The sequence below is a fragment of the Eumetopias jubatus genome, unplaced genomic scaffold (assembly GCF_037043125.1).
Source record: "Eumetopias jubatus isolate StellerSeaLion01/CBP00866 unplaced genomic scaffold, mEumJub1_p1.0 scaffold_6, whole genome shotgun sequence".
In the NCBI taxonomy this organism is placed as follows: domain Eukaryota; kingdom Metazoa; phylum Chordata; class Mammalia; order Carnivora; family Otariidae; genus Eumetopias; species Eumetopias jubatus.
The window spans coordinates 132827903-132836756 of record NW_028274812.1 but is presented as its reverse complement, the minus strand read 5'-3'; the positions used below and the strand labels follow the sequence as shown (position 1 = coordinate 132836756).

Sequence of the window (8854 nt, the reverse complement as noted above, 5' to 3'; positions counted from 1 at the left end):
CCTTGGAATAGCCTAAGGTTTGCCTCCATGCAGCCTATGCCACTGCCCTACATTTCATTGCGATCATAATTTAAAGATCACCTCTCTTTCTCAAAATAGCAAGCAGTCCAGAGTAGAGCTAGATTTCCCACCTGTCCCTAAGCTACAAATCACCCCCCATGTATCAGAGGAAAAAAAAAATGTGGCACAGAGAGGAAATGAACCGAGACAACATCACTTACAGCAACCGGAAGGAAAAACACACACGTACAGACACCACTCACATTCTACGTGTGTGGTTGCCCAGTAGGGAAATGCTTGCAGCTGCCTTTAGAAGCAAGTCTGGTGGCTGCTGCAAGAGAGAAGCATAATCGTGAGGCAGGACTAAGCTGCCCCCTCCCACCTGCCTGTGAGACAGAGGGCAAGAACACCAGGGAAGACCCGATGAGCCAGCAACACTGGTCCTGCCCTGGGTGAGTTCCCAGACACTCGCTGTGGCCTGAGGGGGTGGGGAGACTCACTCAGACTCTGACTTCCTGAGTTGGTGTCAGACATCTGTTAGTGCTCCCCACTGTTGATACCCCTTAACTGGAGCCCAGAGGGACTCAACATGCCCCAAAGGAGGAAAGGGGGACTCCAGGTTTCTCTCAAGGTGACCTGCAGGCACTGGCTTTAATGCAACCTAAAAGCTACATGATTCTAGTTTTTGAATCATCTTGGGTAGGTGCTTCCTGGTGTAGGAGCTGGATGGCTCCTCCCCTCTTGCTGCCCTCCTCAGAGAGCTCACCTGTGATAACCTTGTGCTTTGGCTCTTTCTAAATGATTTCCATACTTCCTAAATGTGGGCTATCACTTACACTTGATGGTGGATTTGAGTCATTTATAATGTCATTTTCAGGTCCTCTGGGAACGATCCTTGAGGGGACAAGAAACCATGATTGAGAATTGGACTTGTTTTGTCCAGCTCTGCAGAGGCCTTGTCTTTAGCATCATCTCTAAGGGGTTGGGAACAAATTGCACGGTGTTCTACTTGGTCACACTGGGCCACCCCAACAGCTTCATCCTTCCTTTCTCAATACTAAGTCACGTAACTAGTTCATTCATTTGATTGCCTTTCTTCCACAAAGGGTTTTTATCTTGCTGAAATTATTTCAAAATGAAGAACATATACAACTTGAAAGGGGGAAGCCATTCTAAAAGGGTTATACGTTGTTCAAAGTTGTGTGGACGTTGGTGAGCAGTTTTTTTCCCCCCTGTGCCAGTGATGAGAGCTGAGAGTGGGTGCTCTGGTCTTCTTAACCCTTCCTTGAGGAGCACCCCCCTCCCCCCAGAAGCTGGTTCCCACCCAGAAGCGGGTGTGAAGAGCAGTTGCCCGTGACAGAACTCTGGGAACCAGCCAAGTGGTTTTCCTCCTTGTTTCTGTTTCCTTCCAAGTTTGGGAGGAAATTCCTCCGCATTTTCAAGGACATTCCTGTTTTAAGAATGGGGCAAAGGGGAGCAGTGGAGAGGGAAGGATGTGAAATCAGCTTTAAGGTGGTGCTTCATTTCTCATTAATTAGCTAATTCATGTATTTAACACCTATCTAGTGAGTATTCACTGTGTGGCAGCTGTGTTTAAGTCAAAACTTACATAGGATGAAGCAAAATTGATGTTGTCCTGTTTCCAAAAAGTTTACAGTCCAGGAGAGAAGCAGACGTTAATTACTCATTACACAAATCTGATAAGGATCAGAACATATTGTAAGGGAAGCTGATCTCATCTGGGAGGCAGGGAGGTTTCTAGAAGGAAGGTGAGACTAGAACTGAAAAAGGTGTAGGAGTTCACAAGGCTATGCTCCAGGCAGAGGGAACAGCGGAGATCATTTCCTGAGATAGGAGACCACAGAATTATCTGGCAAAATCAAGGTCAGTGCAAGAAGAGGGAAGTGGGGAGTGGCTCAAAATGAGCCCAAAGTTTCAGTATAAAGATGCTGCTGATTCTAAAAGCCCTGCAGAACGTAGAGGTGCTGGGGTCTGATTTGCATTTCTCAGAAATCCCTTTCAACAGGTGTGCAGAATGGATGGGAGGGGGCCACACCTAGAGACAGGGAGACCAATGAGAAGGTGGATGAAGTCAGCCAAGGGAGCATATCTGTGTGAGTACAGCCAAGAGTGGCGGCAGCGGAGAAGGGATTACACAAATTTAAAAGTCATCTAGAAAGGAATATCAACAGTGCTTTGCGGTTGACAGAAAAGGAGAGTGGGGGAGAGGGGGTTGTCAAAGATGACCCCCAGTTTCCTGGTTTGCACGTCCAAATGGATATTGATGCTGCTTGTCAATCACAGAAACTGGTGAAGCTGGTGGGGACCAGGCCCAGGTTAGTTCAGTTCTAGAATGGATCCAAAGGCAGATGTCAGCCAGGCGGTCGACACTGACCAATATCTCGAGCTCCAAGAAGAGGTCTGGGGATCCTTGGTGTAGAGTTGGTAATTGCCGCCACAGGTTCTGGTAATATACACCTGAGGGAAAGTATTGAATGAGAAAGCAGGAGGGTGGCTTAGAATTGAATCCTAAGGAAGAAGCGCCTGGGTGGCTCAGTAGGTTGAGCATCCAGCTCTTGATTTCAGCTCAGGTCATGATCTCAGGGTCCTGGGATTGAGTCCCTCATTGGGCTCCCTGCTCAGCGGGAAGCCTGCTTCTCCCTCTCCCACTCCCCCGCTTGTGTTCCCTCTCTGGCTGTGTCTTTCTCTGTGAAATAAATAAAATCTTAAAATATATATATATATACATACATATATATATATATATATCCAGAATGGGTCAATCAGTAGAGACAGAATGCAGATTGGTGGCTAAAAGGGGCTGGGGGAGGGGAAAATGAGGAGCAAGGGCTTAATGCGTCTGAGATTGCCTTATCGGGTGACAAAAATGTCTTGGATCGAGGTAGAGGTGGTGACTGCACAGTACTGTGAATATACTGAATGTTGCTGAATGGTCCTCTAAAATGTCTAATTGTTGTTATGTGAATTTCACCTCAATACTGAAAAAGAAGACTAGAAAGGTGTAACCGGAGGTATCGAACACAGGCTGTGTATGACTTTGGGCAAATGAAGCAGCTCTGATGCCTCTTTTTCTGTATGTAAATTAGGGGAACTAGCTGTCTTGGAATGCTCTGGTAAGGATTAAACAGGACAGGTTTTTTTAAGTTTCTAGCAGAGGGAGGGTGTAGTAAAAGCAGTTTCCTACCTAGATCCCTCCGGCCTCATCAGGACTGAACTAACTTCTTCTTTGTCATCTTTTTTTTTTTGTCATAGTTAAGAGGATGATTACTCCTTTAATTCGTCTTTCTTACAAGCTGCTCACCTCTTGGGGACATCCCTTTATTCCCTCCTTTTTTTAATTCTTTATTTAAATACAATTTAGTTAATATGTAGTGTATTATTAATTTCAGAGGTAGACTTTAGTGATTCATCAATTGCATATAACACCCAGTGCTCATTCCGTCACGTGCCCTCCTTAATGCCCATCACCGAGTTACCCCATCCCCCTGCCCACCTCCCCTCCAGCAACCCTCAGTTTGCTCCCTAGAGCTAAGAGTCTCTCATGGTTTGCCAGAACTGGACTAACTTCTAACAGCCTGAATCTTTATCTAAAGACCTGAGAGCTTTCTCTAAGCCAGGTAGTGTCACTGTAATTGCTTAAAGGCGATGAAAATGCCCAGAAACTAACTCTCCAATGGGCCATAAACATCCCAGCTCCCTCAGGCCTGAATGGAATAACTCTAACACAAGCCTTTTACCTTTGCCCCAAAGTTTCCACGTGAGCTCAAGCTCAGTGGTAACTGGCTTGATAATGTGCCTTTCATGTGCCTTCTCACTACCCATCCCCCACTCCCTGTTCCCCACCAGGGTGTCCTGGGATCATTTGTTAAACTACATGCACTTGAATCTGAGTCAGGGTCTGCTTTGGTGAAATTGAAGCTGAGACAATCTGCTACACAGCGCTGTGGACACTTGGGTCATGTCATCTGCTGTTCCCTATTTAATCTTAGATATCTGCATTTTGATCTCTCTCATATCCATTCAGGGTCCTCTTCATCCCCTTCTGAGATCCTGCTTACAGAAAGGACCCAGGTTCTACCATAGGGAGAGCTCCTTTATTTCTTTTTTTCTTAAGCTTCTGTTTTTAAGTATCTCTATATCCAACGTGAGGCTCTAACTTACAACCCTGAGATCAAGAGTCACATGCTCTACTGACTGAGCAAACCAGGTGCCGCAGGGAGAGCACCTTTAGACTTAACACGTCCTCTACAAAACTGTACTGCATCTTACAACAAGCGCCCTCCATTTGCCTTCTGCTTATCTGTCTCCTTGCAAGTCATTTGATCAAAATTTCCAAACTGTGGGGCACCATATGATAATTTTACATGGTACACGATATATAGATATGGCCTAAAATCATGCTGAATCTCTAGACTTTGTCATAGAAAACTTTTCTATTTTCACTCTTTTGAGCCTCTGATTTTGGCCTGATCTTAGCATTCTCTAACCATTGGCCAAGTATCATTTTAAACAAAAAGAAAGTGGGCCCTTGGGCTGAGAGCCATCTGCAGGCAATGCTCGCTAGCTAAAAGTTAACAGGATGGTTTTGTTCTCCCACATCTACTTTTCATGATTACCTTCTATTAACCTTAATGGCACTGGTAATTTATCTGCAGGAGTGGTATAAATTATCTGATGCTATAAACATCTTTAAGTTAAAAAAAAATGTGAGTCGGTTTAAAGAAAAAAATCATGTTACTGATTGTACTGGCAGCACACCCGGTATGCAGATGCTGGAGGGTAGGACTTTGTGAGAAGACTGGCAGAGCTTCTATAGAGCAGGAGCTCCTCAAGGTCACAGGGGCATCTCATTCCATCCAGCACCCATCCTGGGAGTGCCGCACGCCCAGGAATGACGGGGATGTCCTAGGCAGGGGGTGATCACACCACCCTTTGCTGCACTTTTTTTTTTTTTTTTTTGAGAGAGATTGAGCTTGGGTGCGAGCAGGAGGGTGGGTGCAAAGGGAAAGGGAGAGAGAGAATCTTAAGTAAGCTCCACACCCAGCAAAGAACCCGACAGGCGGGGCTTGCTTGATCTCAAGACTGGGAGATCAGGACCTGAACCGCAATGAAGAGTCAGTCGCTGACCCGACTGAGCCAGCCAGCTGCCCCCTGTTGAGTTTTAATCATTCAAATAAACAACTTCAGTGCACCCACCGTGGCTCCCAAATGTCCAGCTGATGATGGTAGACCATGTGAAACTGACACACCGCAAGGCTCCATTACATACATAGCGGTTCTGCCTCGAGCGACCCTCCCCGGGGGGTTCAGAAGTCACTTGGCAATGGCGGAAGGAGTTGTTGATGCATCCATGTTCTTCTTCACATTCGCTTTGGATTAGAAGCGTTGGCTAATGGAGGTCTATAACTCAATGAGCTTTCTCTTTAATTTTTATAACCAGCTGTTATTCCCTGAGCCCTTCCCTTCCTTTCCCAAGGAAGATAAATGAGGATTAATAACCCAAGTAAATTTCACTTTAGAAAAATTGTAAAATATTGCAAAACATTTCATACCACAAAGAAGTACATGTTATGTAGACATACATTCTAAATAATAATAGAAATAAAACAAATACATGTTGAACTAATGCTTACCTTATCGACCCTTGAAGCCTGATTGCAGCGGCTTACCAATTGTACCCGTTTCTACCCATGCCCCCCCAACAAAGGGAACTGCTGTCTTAAATTTTGTGTTAATCACATTCTCTTCTTTTTCCTTTTAGATCAGCCTCATATGTCCATATGTATACATATATCATATGTGTATGTGCACTTTATGCATAAACGTATTTCTATAAAAATAATTTATATATTATTATTAATTATATTATATATAATATATATAATATATAATTATATATATTAATTACTATATATATATTAATTTATGTGTACTGTATATGCAGTTTATTTGTGCCTGTTTGGGAACTTGAAACAAATATAATCATACCATACATATTCTTCCGTGTCTGTCTCTTTGGCTCAACATTATTTCTGAGGATTATCCATGTTGATGCAAATAGGCGTTGATGAGTTATTCTGATGGCTGTACAGCGTTCTTTTGTGTAACATATGACCATCTATCATTTCTATCCATTGAGAGTGCTAGGTAATTGCGAAAGATGGAGGCTCAGAGTATAATTTCAGGAAGGCACAGTGCTCCCCAAATTTCCCCCTCTCTCGTGCACAAAGTATGACCAGCAGAGGTGTGAAGCTTTGCTGCATGTTAGAAACAGGTTTTCACTGGAGATAAGAGGTAAATGAAGTAGAGAATTGAGGGCCAGAAGGAAAAAGACATCAAAGGAGGGAAGGGGCTTTAAGTGGAAGGAAGAAAGAGATAAAAATGACTCTCAGGGATAAAACATAACTCACACATGAGAACTGTGCTTACTGTGCGCACAATAAGGAAGGCTTTCCTTCTCAATGTCCGCTTCTCCTACCACATAAACTCTTGGTGGAAGGCTCTATTTGAATACTTACTCTACATTGCATTCTCCCCCAGGTCAGCAAACGGGCTCTGTGACTACTAATCACTTTGCTAGATCCTGAAGAGAACCAAATTTCATACCATGCTCCCCTAGAGGCTTCCTGCTGATGTATTTTTAGAATCATCTTTCCCTTAGCATATATGGGACCAATTAGTGACCACACAGTCATCAAATGGTACAGTGTCCGTGAACCTTTTGTAACCTTTTGGCTAGTTTCCATGACAGAAATTCCCCACCCACAGCTTCACTCATAAAGAGTGGAAATATTTAGAGGAAGTGATACTATTAATGGCTCTGCATCACTCACTATGGGAAGTATTTTCCCCTAAAATCACGGTAGTAAGTTGATACCTCCCATAACACCATCACAACATGGCTTTAGCAAGTACAATGTTCTCTTGGCACCTGTTTCTCTAGAGGGAAGATGTACAGGTGCTTTGCATCACACACACACACAAAAAAAAGAAACATTGAGGAAGTAATGCTCTCTGGCCCGCCACCAGAGTGCAGAAGTTGAAGTCAAAAGCTCTCCAGGGTTGTGTCACTGGTCTGGCTTTGGTGGCTTTGGGTCTTGGTGGGTGAGAATGATTCTTGGTAAATAACATATATTGATTGATTCACTGAGAGAATAAATGATTAAGGCATACTGAACTAGTCAGGGTTCTTTAAAGAAACAGAAGCAATCGTATGTGAGCATATATGTTTGTATACAGAAAGATTTATTTTAAGAAATTGGCTTATGTGTCGATGGAAGCTGGTAAGTTCAAACTCTGCAGAGCAGGCTGGCAGGTGGAAACCAGGGGAAGAGGTGCTATTGCAGCTGAGTGCAAAGTCAGTCTGCGGGCAGAATTCTTGCTCAGGGCAGATCAGTCTTTTTCTCTTAAGACTGTCAACTGATTAGATGAGGTTCACCCACGTTACAGAGGGTTATCTATTTTACTCAGAGTCAACTAATTTAAATGCTCATCTTACATAACAAATAACTTCACAAAAACATGTAAAATAATCTTTGATCAAATATCTGGGTCTCTTGGTCTAGCCAAGTTGACACATAAAACTAACAATCACAGGTACCGTATCTCATTTAAGAAAGTAAGTTAGTTATTTATTCAACATTTGTTAAGGGACCCCTATGGGCTGGCACTGTGCTAGGTGTTGAGGATTCGACAGTGAGGCTAAGTAGACAAAATCCCCATCTCTAAGGAATTCATATGTAAGACATGTCCAAGTAATTAAAAACACGTGTATGTTTTATGCCCTCAAGAAGCACTGCAAATACAACACAAGTCAATCAAATGCAATTTTCCTTGATAATGTGGTATTGGGACATAATGAGGTTGTGTCTTCATGGACTTTATGGTTGACAAGAGACCTCAGATGTAAATTATACAATGACCTTAAACACATTCAACAATTATACACAACGTGCTATCCATTATACAGCTTTTGAAAGCACATCTAATTCAGTTATAAATGACAGTAAGGATTGATAATTGCAAACCATTGTATTTGAAATAAAATGATCAAGGTACATTGCACATAATTACTTGATTTTTTTTCATAATTTCTTTATTTTTATGGCAAGATGGATAAAAGAACCATTTCATCGGGGTGTTCTGATTTGAGAAGTATTGATTTGGAAAGACAGGACTGTTTGATGGTGTTTCTTTGGTTGCTTTAAATTATTTACTTTATTGGCCTCTATTTTCATTAGTTTTGGTTTTGATGTCTTGTCTGACACAAAAGCAGGCATTAGAGAAAAAGGCATTAGTTCATTAGTTCATACTGTTTAGAACTGAGAATCTATTTTTTTTTTAAGATGAGGTTATCCGTGCCAGCTTGCTAAGTGTGATATGTCGCCCTGGGCATTTGAGCGTCACGTGCACAACTTATGCTCTGAGAGAGCATTAGTATTTTCTTAGGATAGTCAAGTGTCACAGCTAGGGGTAATAATACAATCAAAGTTTTTAGAAAGGGCTGGAAAGGGCACAAGGACACATACTACAGATCGGTGTACTTCAGAGAAGAGAATTTTACTAAAGAAAGCATCACCTGTAATCTCCACCATGCCCCGCCCCCCCAAGAAGCTTACATTTGAGTTAAGGAGAAAACATACATTTGCCAAACAAAAATCACATTTGCAAAGCCGCTAAATGGCCTCCTTGATGCTCCCCTAAATGGCCAAGTGTGCGCCCAACTCATGACTTGTGCGCTGGAAGGACCTTCCAAGACTTACCTGTGAAGCTCCTCCCCTCCCTCAGCTCTCAGGTCATGGATCACCTTATCACACTGCCCTCCCTTCCCACA

The 8854-nt window shown here is 42.9% G+C and overlaps 1 protein-coding gene across 2 annotated transcripts in view; it reads left to right on the top strand.

Moving 5' to 3' along the window:
• Window positions 1-256: 256 nt before the first annotated feature.
• NEDD9 (neural precursor cell expressed, developmentally down-regulated 9) overlaps window positions 257-8854 on the top strand; it is a 177699-nt gene continuing 169101 nt past the window's right edge. For both annotated transcript variants that reach the window (XM_028107393.2, XM_028107392.2), the window contains exon 1: window positions 257-452. The gene's annotated coding sequence lies outside the window, so the exon portion shown is untranslated. The remainder of the gene's footprint in view (window positions 453-8854) is intronic.